Source organism: Heliconius melpomene, chromosome 10, assembly GCF_056956725.1.
Source record: "Heliconius melpomene rosina isolate 202511_hmr_F chromosome 10, ASM5695672v1, whole genome shotgun sequence".
Taxonomy (NCBI): domain Eukaryota; kingdom Metazoa; phylum Arthropoda; class Insecta; order Lepidoptera; family Nymphalidae; genus Heliconius; species Heliconius melpomene.
In genome coordinates, this window is record NC_140398.1 from 4932362 (window position 1) to 4948362 (window position 16001).

The window sequence follows — 16001 nt, forward strand, 5'->3', positions numbered from 1 at the left end:
ATGTGTCGAAAATCAAATACCTTGGTGTTTGGATTGACAACCACCTGTCATGGTCTGAACATATAAAACTTACGACGTCCAGAGTTAGAAAGCTTATGTTCCTCTTTAAAAATCTAAGATCGACCCTTGACTTGCCAACATTGAAAATTATTTATTACGCCCTGGCCCAATCGGTATTATCTTATTGTATAACCGTCTGGGGATGTACTGGAAAAAATAGGCTACTCTCTCTGGAAAGGGCTCAAAGAGGAGTACTTAAGGTACTGTCTTATCGACCGATCCGCTATCAAACAACACAATCAACTACCTTTATTTGTACTGTTTATTTTATTAACCTTGCATGCACTTTAAATAAGATAGTATGGAACTATGTTACTACTTTGTCCTTCTGAGGTGGGCGATAATGGCTGTAACACAGTTCTCACTAATGCAGTCATTATCAATCTTCTTAAATATTGTACTTGTGTTATTTTTAGTTCCAAATAAAGAATTATTAAGAATTATTAAGAATTAAGATTTTGCAGAGAAAATATTTCTGAAAAATAATATAATTTAACAAGATACGGCGTTGTGTTACGCTACTCAACACGCAATCTGGCAATTTGGGCGTTGCTTGTAAAACTGGATGTGTTGCCAGATCAACCAATAAGATAAATAAAAATTTATTCCACTGGGATTTCAGCTCACAGCCATTGTGTGTACTGTAATTTATGATGGCTTCGTAATGTAAAAAGAACATTCAAAATTTTCGTTGTTAAAATTAGAGAGCATTATGCACTTTTGAATCGTTAATTAATATTAACTGTGGAGAGACTGTCGGCACACCGTTTCATTGCAAAGGCGACGGTTGTGGATTCGACTCCCACTCGAAGAAATGAATTATTTACATTTTCCCGCGAGACATTACATCTTGAGTCAGGACACTCAATCCGCAATGTCTTGAACATTGGACAGATAAATTAAGTATCCCAGCACAAGGTTTCCTCTGCCAACTCCACTTTATATACCGTGAAACAAAAAAAACATGATCCGCTTTCAAGAATCTAAAATCGATGCATTAGTCAGTTCAGACATATGTTTCATTCTATATTACTAAAAACAATCATTAACTTTCCATATTAATATCAAAAGCATTTAATTCCACACTTTATAGTCATTATAATATTCCATGAATATTTAATGTCTATATATTCCGAAATATTAATGATACACGTATTGTAGTACAAAATGAAACAATATCTAGACAGTTCACTTCAACTGAATGTTCGTCCCTTTGTTTCTAGATACAATAACGCCTAAACGCCCTATCTGCTAGATTTATAGTTACTTAGGACTTTACACCATTAAATGTTGATAATGATGGTGTTTGGAGCTTGTATGGTGGTTTTTTGTGATATTATAGTGTTGTTTGGATGTATTTGGATATACCCGATTATTTGAAAAAAAAATGTGTAAAAAATCAAATCAAAGGGAACCTAATGTTGAGTAGGTACTCCGTTCCCCACTATTTCTTTAATTTTAAATCCCTATCAACTGTATAACAATATTAATTCTGTCAACTCAACGCTGAACAAGCACTCCTAAATCCAAAAATAAGTACCATTTAACAAAATTATTGTAAAATACACACATTAATATTAATTAATATTTCTTAAGTCTTTAATGTTATTTCTATAAAATAATACAAAAAAATAGTGATAAAAAGTCCATAAAATAATAATCATATCTCAGCATATCTTAACATCGCACGAGTTTACTGCTAACAATCCTAACAAAGGTAAATGGAGTTCTGTCAATTCCACTTACAAAGCGTCTCGAATTCGCGCTAAAATGCGTCTGAAACGTCGACATAATGACGTGTGAGCCTGATGTCGTTATACTTAAATGTGTTGTTTTTAAAAATACCCGCAGAATTTCTCCTTAATGGCTATGGTATGGAATGTAATATTGACGAATTTAATATTTTATTCAGTTATTTTCTCATAGTTTTTCCGTAAATACGCTGAAAGTGTATTTCTATAAAAAAATATCATTATTCTAATAAAATTGTCGCGGCTTCGCCCGCATAAACTAAACTTTTATTCATTTACTAATCCGTTCTAATAATATTATCGTTTTAAAAACAATACATACCTTTATACATTGAAAATCGAAGTTTCAATCAATTTAATAAATAAATATTGTAGCAGTTTTGTCGAACTGAATAATTTAATTTGATACAACTATTTTATTTTTAAACCGATTAATTTAAAACAACCACTAAATGTTAAGGGAAATTTGCTAAAATACAATAGTGAAAACTGCATTAGAACAACTTAAACCAATTAAGCCATATATAAAGGTAACGTGCACAAACACACAGACAAACAGAACAACAAACAAAAACTTTAGAGTGATTATTTCTGGTTCTATTACATTAATAGATTGCCCTAATAATATAAAGACAATTACAATTTTATGATGATGAGAAAGTTCAAATAATAGCTTTTACCAATATTACACTATTGGAAAAATTTACCCTCATATTTTTCAATGTTGCCAGCTTTTAAAAAAATAGGTATTTATAGGAAGTTATTAAAGAAAAGTTCTTGTAAAAAAAACGTATTTTCATATAAAAAAAATAATATTAACACAGTCCAAGATAACCAAGATCGATACAAGTTTCATAGTAAAATAACATAATTGAATCGAATTGTAACAGAACTAGCTACGTATACGATATATACAAGTAATAACGAAACAATATACGCGGCTTAGCTTACCCGAGCGAGCTGCACCGCGACGACCGCAATGAATTTATTGCCTACCTGCGATTTAACTTTAATTATAGATACGGGTTTGGTGCAATTTTGTAACGTAATGGAGTTAATTTTCTAATTGGCATAAATTACAGAGTTCGGAGAGACAAGGCACGGTGTTGAGTTACGCTGATGGCACGCTATGTATCTAATGCTAGAAGGTTTTAAAATAGTTGAAAGAACGTTATTAAGAGAGCCTTAAATAGTCATTCTCTCGGGCGGGATACGAACTTACAATCTTCACTTCATTGTATTTTCACCTTAACTTCTATTTCATTAATCTAAATTATACAAACTTTAAATAAAATTTACAAACAGTATAATAAATTTAAAACCGCAACAAGCAACATAGAATTGATCGTTGTTGGTAATTTTATTTAATTTTACAAACAAATTTCGACCATATTGGTTAGCAAGTACTTGCCAATTACGTGAAAATCCTTATACATGAATATACAGTAAAATAATATTTAAAAAGTTTAATAAATAAATATAAGTTTTATATACAGTAAAAAGTAATGGATTTAATATAAAGAATAGATACACCAGTGTAATCAGAGGAAACCTAATTTTAAAAAATCTCTGATAGAGCGAGAAAATGAAAATAATTAATTCCCCGAACCGAATCGAACCCACTACCGCGTTGACAGTCTTTCAATTTATCTATCTATAAAAATTAACAAAATATATAAAACTTTCATATCAAATTTCAAATTGAATACTCTTGTTATTGGCAAAGTAAGCAATATCTAAAAACACGGTCAACTCCAAGATATCTAAAGAGTGTCAGCGTCCACACAATACTGACTGATGGTGTAACTCTATACTGCTACTCACGTAATGAGGACATAGCGGCAGATAAAAATAGTATGAATATTGAATATACGTTAAGATTCTTTTTCTCTGATTTCTTTGACTCCGATCGCCATTCCTGCCCAATTTTTGAGATATTGCATGTTAAATGGCAACACTTTATACGTAATGCCTCCAGAATTCAGCGAAATATGGGGGAAGGAGTGTCTTAACAATAGGTTCCCTCTGCCTACCCTGCTGTGTGCGAGATACAGCGTGAAATTGACAAGAAAAACTTTGATATTCAGCCAAATCCCGTCATGACCTTAAGATAGATAGATATACCCTTGAATGTGTCCCATTTCTATTACATTTTCATGATACAAGCAAAAATGTTTTATCTATATTCTAATGAAAACATGAATTGGAATAGCAATAGACTAAATCATTTTTAGGGTTCCGTACCTCAAAAGGTAAAAAACGAAACCCATATAGGATCACTTTATTGTCTGTCTCTCCGTCAAGACAGAAATAAATATCATATGTCCAGGTCTACGGTCTCTTAGAGCACAGAAAAATTTATAGATTTTTTATGAAAAAAAACCATTACAAACTTATAATTGTAGGTTATTTCATATTGTGAGTGCATACGTCTATAAATTTAAGTTTGTCAACTTCCATAAGTCGTACTTCTTCGTTGGCTTACATTCCCTAAATTTGTACGGAACCCGCTGTTATGTGAAACTGGCTCGCATTTAATTGTTTTTTTTTGTCTAGGACACAGTATGTCTTATGGGAATCGTCGTAACCTATTCAGAACTTGAAGTGGAATTAACATTTGATATTCTTATATCAAATATAAAAATATATGAACCTCAAATAAATATAAAATAAATAAATATAAATTAAAAAAAAATAGACTTTTTTTTGATAAGTCAATCGGTAGGAAAAGTGATGGTCGTTTCTATTTAAAACTCTCGATACTGACATTTAAAACAGAAAAAAATACTTCAAAGTAGAACCTGCTAAATTATGTATATTATAATATTAAAACATTTATTTCTTTGAAACTAAATATATATAGAAATACCCTTTTTTATCAAAGGTTTCTGTATCTAATCGCGATGACTGTAGGCAGGTTCGTTTAAACATATTTGACTTATCATTTACTTAGGGAATTTTGGTATACTTACATTTTCTTCTTGATAGCTATAAGGATAATAAGATTTTTTTATCATTAATAATTGTATTATTTATATTTTGTGTTTTTAAAATTATACTAAAGCTATGTAATCCGCATAACAGGATAGGTCGAGGGAACCTTTTGTTAAAACACTCTCACTCACACACTTCTACACTTTTCTCCAAATTTTCTTGTTATCAGAGCGAAGATATGAAAATAACTCATTCCCCCAATTGGGAATTGAATCTACAACCGTCGCGTTTACAATCAGTCGCTGAGATGCTGTGCTACGACTGCCTCATAAATAATAAATGAATATTTTTGGAATAAACAACTCCCTTTATTCTAACTATTAATAACTAGCAAAATTCCATATAATATTTTTATAGTAAACTTCAGGCATTGAAGCTCCACTCTATTTAGACAGTACTTACGTAAGCTTGACCTTGGAATGAAAATGCTTGAGAGTACCTAAGCTAGAAACGCTTTCAGTATATTTGATTATAATAGAATCTGTATAACAAATTAAAAAATGTGATATGTGAATAATATGTATATTAATATACAGGGTGTAACGCGATCGATAGATTAACGGTTATCTAAGGTCGGGCGACCTCAGTACTTATCGATTTCACCCCCATGTATGCTTATCAACTTTCAGTGGTTCAACAGATATCTGACAGTTTGTGATATTTTGGAAAAAATCGGATTCTTAAAGAAAATTGACAAATACAACCCGACTGTTGGCTCTGCGTTCGTGGTTTTTTTTCTCGATATAGGTCGACAATTCTGTATTATATAATATTTTCATGCAAATAAAAATTAATAATAGTGCATCGAACAAAAATCTTTTTTAAATAAGCTAAATTTTATAAAAAAACTTTCAAGCGCTGTATTGAAAAAAAATTACTGACGATTTTTTTCCAGAAGTAATTTTGAAAACTACTAGTATATATATGTGTAGAATAACCTCTGAAAGCTTCATAGGCATAATTCAATGACAACATGTTAAAAAATGTACTCCAACCATGAAACAGTGGATGGTGGTTGGATGGATGAAGAGGCAGTGGGAACCTGGGAACCTAGTGCTAAGACACCTCGTTCCCATTAAGACCGGTCGGCTGCCGGTCTCCACTTACCGCTGTCTTCCGGAGGCATTCCGCGTTGATACCCAACGCCGCGCTACCAGCGTGACGTAATAATCAAACTCACAACCGGCGCCTTTACTGGCCGCCACCTAACCCCTGCGCCAAGAGTGGCCTAAATATCCATAATAATATCTTTAAAGTACGTCCGTAACTTTGTATTTAAGGATCAAACATATTTACCAGTACGAAGCAAGAAACCCAAAGCTTATTATATACTTTGTAAGAATTACAAATCTAATATTTCATACGCAAAAGTGATTTTCAACTTTGCTCTCCCACCATGAAATGGCCTAAGTTAAGCTTGAGAACTTAGTAACCTACGAACTTGCTTAATAAACAGAGTGTAACTCACTAATTCTTTTAAATCTCCCTTCGCCCGTATAAAAAGCTCCCTTTTTTCTTTAGAAAACTTTTACATTTTACTTTCATTATACCAAAAGTTCAAAAGTTAGATCACAGTTATCATTGATCGAACCGCCGTTGTCATTAACTAAGAATAACGATATAGAAATTGCATCTGCTGATTTTCTGTACTCGTATCTAATATATTTTTTTATATTTCGTACTATAAATATTGAAATTTAGAGGCCAGTCGTGATGCTGGAGCATATATATTTCCATTTCTTCGCTGTGGTCAACGTCTCTGCTCTGGCCAATGCCTCTAGATTAGGCGGAAAATGGTGAACGGAGTGTTTTAACACTAACTTTCCTCTGTTTATCCTGCTATATCCTGGATACAGCGTGAAGCTGATTTTTTTTTTAATTGAAATAATGATTACGATAAACAGCTAATTTAAACTTATAAAAAATATCTTAAACCATTAAAGAGATTCAATGAAAAATTTTAGATAAACCAATATCGAAAGACCCTGGTGGATCTTCCAACAATACTCACTCTAAGGCCATCGATTAAGTTGAGAGACATTTCTTATCCCAATTTAAAGTTCTTGGACTCTCTCTTTTGAATAAATTTACCGCGAAATTGTTACAGGCGTCGTTGTTATACTTAAGTATTTGGATGATTGTGTGATAATTAACGTGTTTTAATTGTTTAAAGGTATATTTTTAACTGTGATAGTAGCAGATTCGAATTACGCTTTAGATCATTTTATTTATTCCTTATACACATTATACATTGGAATCTAGTACAAAGAGATTTACTTCTTATAAAGAAAGATGACATAATCTTTGGTACACATAGTTGTCTAGTACAATTTTAAAGGCATACGATCGACGGACTCTGACGCTTCGATTATGTCTAACTAAATCAGGGAAAACAAAATTATAAAAAGTCCGTTTTACTACTTGTAAATCGAACCTACTAGCACCGCGTGAAGAAACTAACAAGTGCTCTACGATTTTGGTCAGCCATTTTCCTCTTACTCTATTTGATCTCTCTTTCGATTTGATCTGTATTCGTTTACATGAATCGCGCCACATGTGCAATTTTTCTTTTTTTTTTAAATTCGAATAAAAAAATGCACAGTGTAAGCGTATTGTAGATATACGGGGTATAAATAAATTTTATTTAAATGTTAAAACAGCAATTTTATGATACAAACAAAATGTCTATGTGCACTCGTATTTTTCAAGCGCCCGTATCATTTGTTTTCTGCAGCAACAGAAAATTTATTTAAATTTATTGATTACCCGTTTGCCGCTTCGCCCGCTTAAACTGCACAATTATTTATTTTCTCATCTGAATTAATTTTGTTTCTAACATTATAATTTTAAAAATAATTAACTATCCATACTTCTTTATCACTTAGTTGTCCATCTGTTAAGAGCATTTATCTCGAGATCGTGTGTAAGTATCAATATGAAAATCAATATAAAATGAAGCAAAGAAAAGAAAATCAATTAACAAGCTTCTAAGTCAGCGTAATTTAAATATACAAGATTAATAGATATTTATACACAGTTTTTGCTGCATTTTGTATGAAATTCACCGCATAATTAAAACCTATTTAGAAATATTTTAAAGAAAAATCATTACAAACTTATAATTATTTAATTAATTTCATACAAAATGAGTGCATACTCTCATTTTACCGGTTTTTTATTATGTTATGTAATAGGTACGTATGCACTCATTCACCATTCTGGCAAGACAAAGTTATCTTCTGAAATATATATTAATGAAGAACAGAGTAATATTGCTGTACATTCTTTTTGCTGTGAAAGGTAAGGAGAACTAAATAATACTAAAAAGGTAAATTATAGTAGCAGCTAGTTCCCCAAAAATAAGAACAAAAATTGTATTTATTTAATGTGTAGTTAAATTTTGCATCAAGTTCAGAAATCTTACGTAAAACAGTACTTTAGATTAAATTGCGAGAGAACTAAATATCCAAGCAACGTCCATTCAGAACTTAGATATAACAGTTTATGATAAGTTGCAAATGTCCACCAGAACTGCCCCACTACGTATCTAGCTGGCAGATAAATACTCACAAATGAATTCAAATAAGCGTCCGAGTTTCCATTATTGTTCAAATTTCAGTTCCAATGGCAGTGGAGCGCTTTTACGATTATCACCAGTTCGATTTTCAGTTAAATTTAAGTACTTATCGACTGTGGCTAAGTTTTATTCATAGATTTAATACTTTATCTCTTATAAAATATAACCAACTTGGAGTAATAGGAGGTTATCAATTCGATTTGTTTATTTTTAACTAAAATGTTAAGGCAAGCTATTAAAATTATGGTGATTCGAATTTATAAATATGTCAAATTTAATATCAGTAAAAATAATGATTAATAAAGGTGGCCCGTACGCTCGTTTCTCTTGTCTTTTTCCATAAAAAATATAATAATAAATTTTTAATTTTGGGAAAAACTATTAATAGGTTACATTGTAATTTGTCGGTCATTAAAATATGGAGAATTAGGTCATGTCTTACTAAATTCTAACAATCTTACCTGCAAATTGGGGTAAATATGTGAAGACAGGAAAGGTATACCAGCAATGTGCATATTGTATTCAAAACACCCTCGGGTTCATTCATTCCTTACAAACTAGGGCATATAAGAAAAAAATATATTTAAAAAGCTTTACCCCAGTATAACAAAGAAAAAAATATTTTTTAACGTTTCTTCATATAACACAACCTATGTTGGATAAAATACAATATTCTATGTTATAAATTATATATTATTTAAATATTGTAATATAATTACAGTAATATTGTTATAGCAAGAACACGTTGTCATCGGTCAGCGCATCGGCACAGCTTCTTCGATTCCCACTCGCGGATATGAGCAATTTTCTTTTCTTTACAAAGAGCGGCGTTGATATCCACCACTCTCTGCCTACCGTGCTATTTGCGGGATATATAGCGTGAATGAAAAAAAAAAATTTTAATAATAATCATTTATAATTATAATATTTTTATCATTACCTAAATATAAGATTCTATATTTTACTAATATATTACTGTTTCAGGAAACTGAATTATTAAATATTTCTATATCTTGGCTCTGGTAGATGCCAAGACTAAACGCGCCGTTGAGTTTCGCCACCCAATATGCAAAGTCTCAAATCTTCGGTACGGACGGATTGACTTACAGTAGCTGCTATTATTATTTCGATACCCTTTATTATTATCTTTTATATGTTTTTGTAGATATCGTAATTCCAATTTTTCTCTTTATTGTATGTTTATTAAAAGGAACTTGAAGCATCAGTTATTTACTTATATTCTTTTCTGTATTATCTGTATTTTTATTAAATAAAAACAGAATAAAGTATATTCTATTCTATCTTTTTATTTCTCAAGAGCTCTACACGAAATACTAGAACAATTTACAAATTCCCCCTCACATTATACAAAATTTTCTAGTGTTTTGGCAAACAAAGAAGTTTAAACTACTGTCTGATTTAACAAGTTCACATAACGAGCCATTCACTGGAGTCAAGCTACGACACGAGTGGAGTACACTTGGATGGGTGATCTATTAGTGGCAGAACGAGTGAGACTTTTTCCATTTGGAAACTTTTGAAAACACTGGGCTATTCAGTTCTATCGTTTTTCGTAATTTGTAAGTTTTCTGATTTCATTTTTAATTTAATTGGATATTAAAATGACCTCTATGTAGGATAATAAAATTAATGTAAATATAAATGACATGAGAATCTTAACTAGAGTAAACTTGAGGCAGTCTAGTGGCACAAATATGCGACTGTAAACGTGATGGTTGTAGGTTCGATTCTCACTCGAGGGTAAAAAATATTTATTATTTTATTCCTTCGTACAGGTAAGCAGGTAAAGCGCGGTGGCAAGTGGAGAACGGAAGTGTCTGAATAGGGAACGGAGTATCTTAACATTAGGTTCCTAATTCTCCTCTACCTACCCTGCTATGTGCAAAAACAGAGTAAGCAAGGAGAACCTAGTGTTAAAACATTCCGTTGTCCGCCCGCAGAATGCGAAAAATACATATACAAAGATATAAATAAATAATTATGATTTTCAATTTACGCATTTCAAATAAAACTATGAGCACAATTTGACAAAAAAAACCTCATTTATTCATCAAAGCAAATAACTTGAAATTAAAAGTAAATTCAAGTACTAAAAAGAAATTCCAAGAAAAACCAACTAAAATATGGAGCTCTCTTTATAAAACCTTAATACAAAATAAACACTATTTCAAAGAAATATATAATTTTAATATGTTTACTTATTTACTTATGTATTTCAATTCAATTAGTAAAACGTCTGAAATGTTTAATAGCACCTTTATTTGGTTACCCTATCATTATAGAGTTATATAATATACGAGTAGAGGACGATTTGAATATTTTATTAAAGTCTATAGTAATTAATATTAACGCCATAACATTATACGACTGATATATGATAACTCAATATTTACGTTAAAATAATTGTACGTTTATTAAAAAGATACTAAACTCTTTAGTTTTGTAATTTTAGTAGAAATTAGATCGAAAGTAGAGAAAGGAGTGTCTTTGCACTTCTCTTCACCTACCTACAAGCGTGTAGCTTAGCTTTATTATAGTAATAGTATGGCAACACTATCGATAAATAATTAAATTTTCTTTGTCGCTTAGGAAAATAGCCCAGTCCTTTGTGTATTAAAACAAACATCTCTGATTGACGTCCATACAAATGGCTGGCGGCGATGTTTGAATTATACCATAGAAATAGAAACGTTCGAGTTACATGTACTTATTTGAACATGATTGTATTAATTGTCTGATATTTTATATTATTCAAAAGGAAAATATTAAAAAGTCGTATAAATTGTCATGTTTCCTCTTGATGATAAGATGTTTTAACACTAACTTGGTCATATTGGCCAGTCAGTAAAATTTCAGTACAGTCGTGGCGTAGGGGCACAAAGTGTGACTGTAAACGCTACTGGTTGTGGGTTCGATCCTCATTCAAGAAAATTATTTAAGTTTATATTTCCATTTCCTCGCCCTGGTGTCGAGGCAAAGCGCGGTGTTGCTACAAACAATGCCTCCAGAATTTGGCGGAAGGTGGGAAGAACGGAGTTTCTTAACACTAGGTTCTTTATTTCAAAAAAGTTACACATTATTTTTTTAAGAAATGTTTTTTTTTGCTCTAACGTGAACTGGGACTTTTTATAATATACAAATTACAGACTGGGATCTGATACGACAGTCACCAACTAGGCACGTGTTGTTTTTTTAGTGAACAGAAAATGAAGGACAAAGTGACGCAAGACGTCATACGAGACGAGACGTCCTTATCATACATCAATAATGTAATCATTAAATTATATTTTTAAAAAAGCTTTTACTAAATTGACGGATAATATCTTAGAAACTGAGCTGCACCCACTAGAGATCCAGCACTTGTGAAAGCAGATACATAATTTAGGTGATATTACCAGAATCTGAATAGTGGAACTCTGCAGAGTTTACTACCCACTTGAGTATAACGTGTTTTTATAACTATATAACTTTCTTATAATTAATTTTCAGACTGACATAATTTAGTCGTCGTCCTATAAAATATACTGTAAAGACGTAACTGCCTCCTTCATTTTCAATTTAGTATAAATGAATCCAAATCTTAGCTTCTGGATGTAATTACTACATTATGAGATAAAAATTCATTGTCATATCCGTACTAAGTATTTATTATATATTTGACACATATAATTAAAATAAAATTTTAAATTTAAATTGAAAAAAAATAATCATAATTATTAATATTTTATTTTCTGTATAATATAAGTTAAGTTGAGTAATGTTACGCTTTGCAAAATATATAATAATAGTCTTTAGTTTAATATGACGTCATTAATATGTACATATTTAAAAATACTAATTATTATTTATTATACTAGAAGTAAAAACTCTTAAAAAATATAAAGTTAAAATTACCTTTTAAATTGCTTCATAACTCTTATTTTAATATACTCGTATTGTTCACAATTATTTAACTTTAATAATTCCCTATTTATTTAAAAAAAAATTATAAATCATATAATAAATTAAAACATGATTTTATTACTATATATTATTATTAAACTGTTATTTATAACAAATTAATAACTAATTACTATCTCACTAAAAAGTTTTCCCAAACAAACATCTCTAAGAATGTATTAAAACCAAAATTGTAAATTAAATCCATAATATAATACTTACAGTGATCACCTAGAGTCGCCCAAATCACAAACACTTAGAACACTTTGTTTAACACTTCATAATCACTTTCACTTCGCGCAACTATCGTGTAATTTAAGATATTCTCGTAGCGGACTACGTAGCGCTACGGGCGTAGAGCTACGACTGAGCGCGAGTTTCCGTGTCGCCCTCTAACGGACTTTTTGATAATTTAGACTTCATTTACAGTGTTGAATGGAAATGTGTTGTTTAAATTTATAAATCATTTATTTTTTATATAAAAAAAAATACGAGTATGTAACAATTAATCATATAAAAAACGCACTGCAATTAAATGTTGTACGCAGCAATGTAGGCAGAGGTAACCTAGTGTTGAGACACTCCGTTACTCACCTCGGAAAGTGGACCTCTACGCTGTGCTTTGCCTCGACACCAGAGCGAAGAAATAAAAAAATACATTTTAAATAAATATTTAATTTTATCAAGTGGGGAACGAACCCACCACGAGTGGTGTTTAAAGTCACAAAATTGTGCACCTGCGCCATGACTGGCCTGGATAATAATATATCGACAGTTATGAATATATTTTATCTCACAATTTATAGTCATATTTTACCTGATATCTTTATATAGCTTCAATATTTGGGTTTTTTGTTTCACCTTTTTTAATTTCTAAAATTTCTGTTCATCAATTTTAAACCACAAATTAATATATTATAAATAAGATACTTATTATAACAATTCCCAAATTGAACCCATAACTATTCTCATGTGCCTATTTCAAATCAAAAAAACATTTTTCAAGCTATATTTAAGTTTCAAATGTAAATAAATTTAATATATTGTATTTGTGTTTGTAGAACTACAAATTTATGCCAGAATTCGTAAAAAGCTCCCCTGAATGCTAATAAGCCGACGTTATATTCCCTTGGCTGTGTTAAAAGAAATTTACACTGTGGCTAGCATCGCTGCGTCCGCTGCGTCATTTCGGTGTTGTTGCCAAGATAGTAATATACATAATATTATATTTTGTAAATATATATTTGTATATGTAATTTAATGATACCACCGTAGTGCTGTTCGAGTGTCTATTATGTAGGTTAAAAATGGAATAACTATTTACGTATAAAAGCTTTAATTTGGCGGTTCTCAACGCCGTAAATGTGTGTCTCTTTATTAGCTAAATGGAATCTTATTAAATTTGACGCCAACTACTAGGACAGCATCAGACTGAAAAAGTGATTGTTGTGGGGTCGATTCCTACACAAAAGGAATAACTTATATTCATTTCCTAGCGACGTTGAGTTACACCACTGAAAAAATATCTCAAATACAATATGAATAAAGCTAAGTAGAGAATGGAGAGTTTTCACACTAAGTTTTTCTGCCTCCAACAACACACGGAATAAAGCGTGAAACAAAAACATAAAAATAATTGGCCATAATAAGACTACTCAATGTAAAAAACAGAAATCAAACGTTATCGCAGTCATTTGTTTGAAATAAATAATACATTTCAAGTAACATACGGACGTTTGATCGACTCGAGAGTATGCAATAAACCAAGAAGATGTCGATACATTGAAGAGTATTTGTATCAATAAGCCAGCTCGTGCCAATCTCACGGGAATACTTTCTTGTTATTTTTGTATTTAAACTAACTTTAATTGATGGGTTTGCCTGTTGAATTTTTATCTGTCATTTTTTTTTTCTTAAATTTATTTAGTTAAATATATGCTAACCAATTATTAGCATAATACAGTATTATAAGTAAAAAGTTATTTTATCATACAATAATCATTATGTCTCGATTTCGGGTGAAAAATTAAGAACGGGCACGCAACGTCAAGTTCTCAATTTCTCAGTACATATCCTGCCTTATTGAACGAAAACATATTTCTTTAGAAACCTACTGCCAACGCCATCTTGTTGTATATTACTGCATCTACAATATTAGAAAATAAGTTCGTATTCTTTATGTATTATTTTACTTTTAGCTTTATTTATTTAATCACGATAATAGTAGATTCGACTCGAAGGAATGTTTTTTATTTTTTTTTTCATTTTCACGCTGTAGCAGGGTAGAGAAGAACCTAGAGTTAAGACACACCATTCCCCACTTTCCGCAAAATTTTCGAGACATTGTATGTTGAGTGGAGGAACTCAACGCCATGCTTTGTCTGCGAGAAAATAAAAATAATTCAAAGTGTATAAATCGAACCCGTACTCTCATTTACAGAGTTTACTGCTGTGCCACGACAGCCTTAAATATTTTTATTTCAAAATTAACGTTAAGAAAACATGCGGCGTTCAAGTCCATTGTCCACGACAGAATATCTAGAGTCGGTAGATCAATTTAGTACTAGAATTTCCTTGATTAAATTATGATAAAAAATATTTCAATTTATTCAAATATATATACGATATGGACCAATCCAAATTGATTGTTTTTTCAACCAAAAGCTCTTTGGCCGCGATAAAAGTTATTATGACAGTCATAATATTTACCGTACCTACGAATATGTGTCAAATAAATATATATGGATACTCGCGTTATAGCATCTATTGACTTTTCATTTAAATACAGCATTTACATTTTTTGAGGCCAGGGGTGCAAGAGTCCGACTATAAAAGCAACAGTTGTGGGTTCGATTCTCACTCGGGGGAAAGAAATATTTAATATTTTCATTTCTTTGTTCTTGTAACGATGCAAAGTGCGACCTTGGGTTCCGTTACTCAACATAGAATGCCTCCAGAATTCGTTGGAAAGTGGGGAACCGAAGTGTCTTAATGGAATTAGAGTAATTCAGACACTAGGTTTCCTTTTGCCTATCCTACCATGTACGGCATATAACTTGAAGGTAAAAGAAATACGTATTGATTTTTAACGCATTTTATGAAGTAGGTAAAATGTAATATAAATTTCTTTTCCGATTGTTTCCATTTTAAAATGCTTAGATCTTTTAAATTGCGTAGCAAATTTTAATGCGGTTTTCACTAATCAATAGAGTGGTTTCAGAGTAAGGTCTACAAATGCATGTATAAATAGCATATTATATTAAGCAAACATTGTTAATGTAATGAAATGAAAACCTTGCCCGACAAAGAAAAATAATGATATAGTCATCATATTTGTATACTTGTATAGTCCACGTGGACGAAGCCACGAGTGGAAGACTAGTATATTAAACTTACTTTTACCGGCAGCTTAGCGTCCGTAGTCTTATGGAAATAGTTAGGAGTTGGGTATGACACATGACACATTCTAAGGACCAAGGTAACTCGGACCACAAACATCAAGGGTTACATCGAAACGATTAACGTGATTTCCTGTGAACCTTTCTCTTTATATATTTTTCTAGTTTGGGCTAGTAAGTAGTTCCTGAGATTAGCGCGTTCAGGCAAAGAAACTTTTCAACTTTATTATATTAGTTGTTGATGTTAGTACGAACCTCGAA

At 31.2% G+C, this 16001-nt stretch overlaps 1 protein-coding gene across 1 annotated transcript in view; it reads right to left on the reverse strand.

Annotated features, from left to right (window-relative positions):
• Nucleotides 1-12690, reverse strand: part of LOC146535255 (lachesin-like) — a 131964-nt gene extending 119274 nt beyond the window's left edge. Inside the window, exon 1 of the mRNA XM_085191762.1 lies at nt 12565-12690. The gene's annotated coding sequence lies outside the window, so the exon portion shown is untranslated. The remainder of the gene's footprint in view (nt 1-12564) is intronic.
• Nucleotides 12691-16001: the final 3311 nt, after the last annotated feature.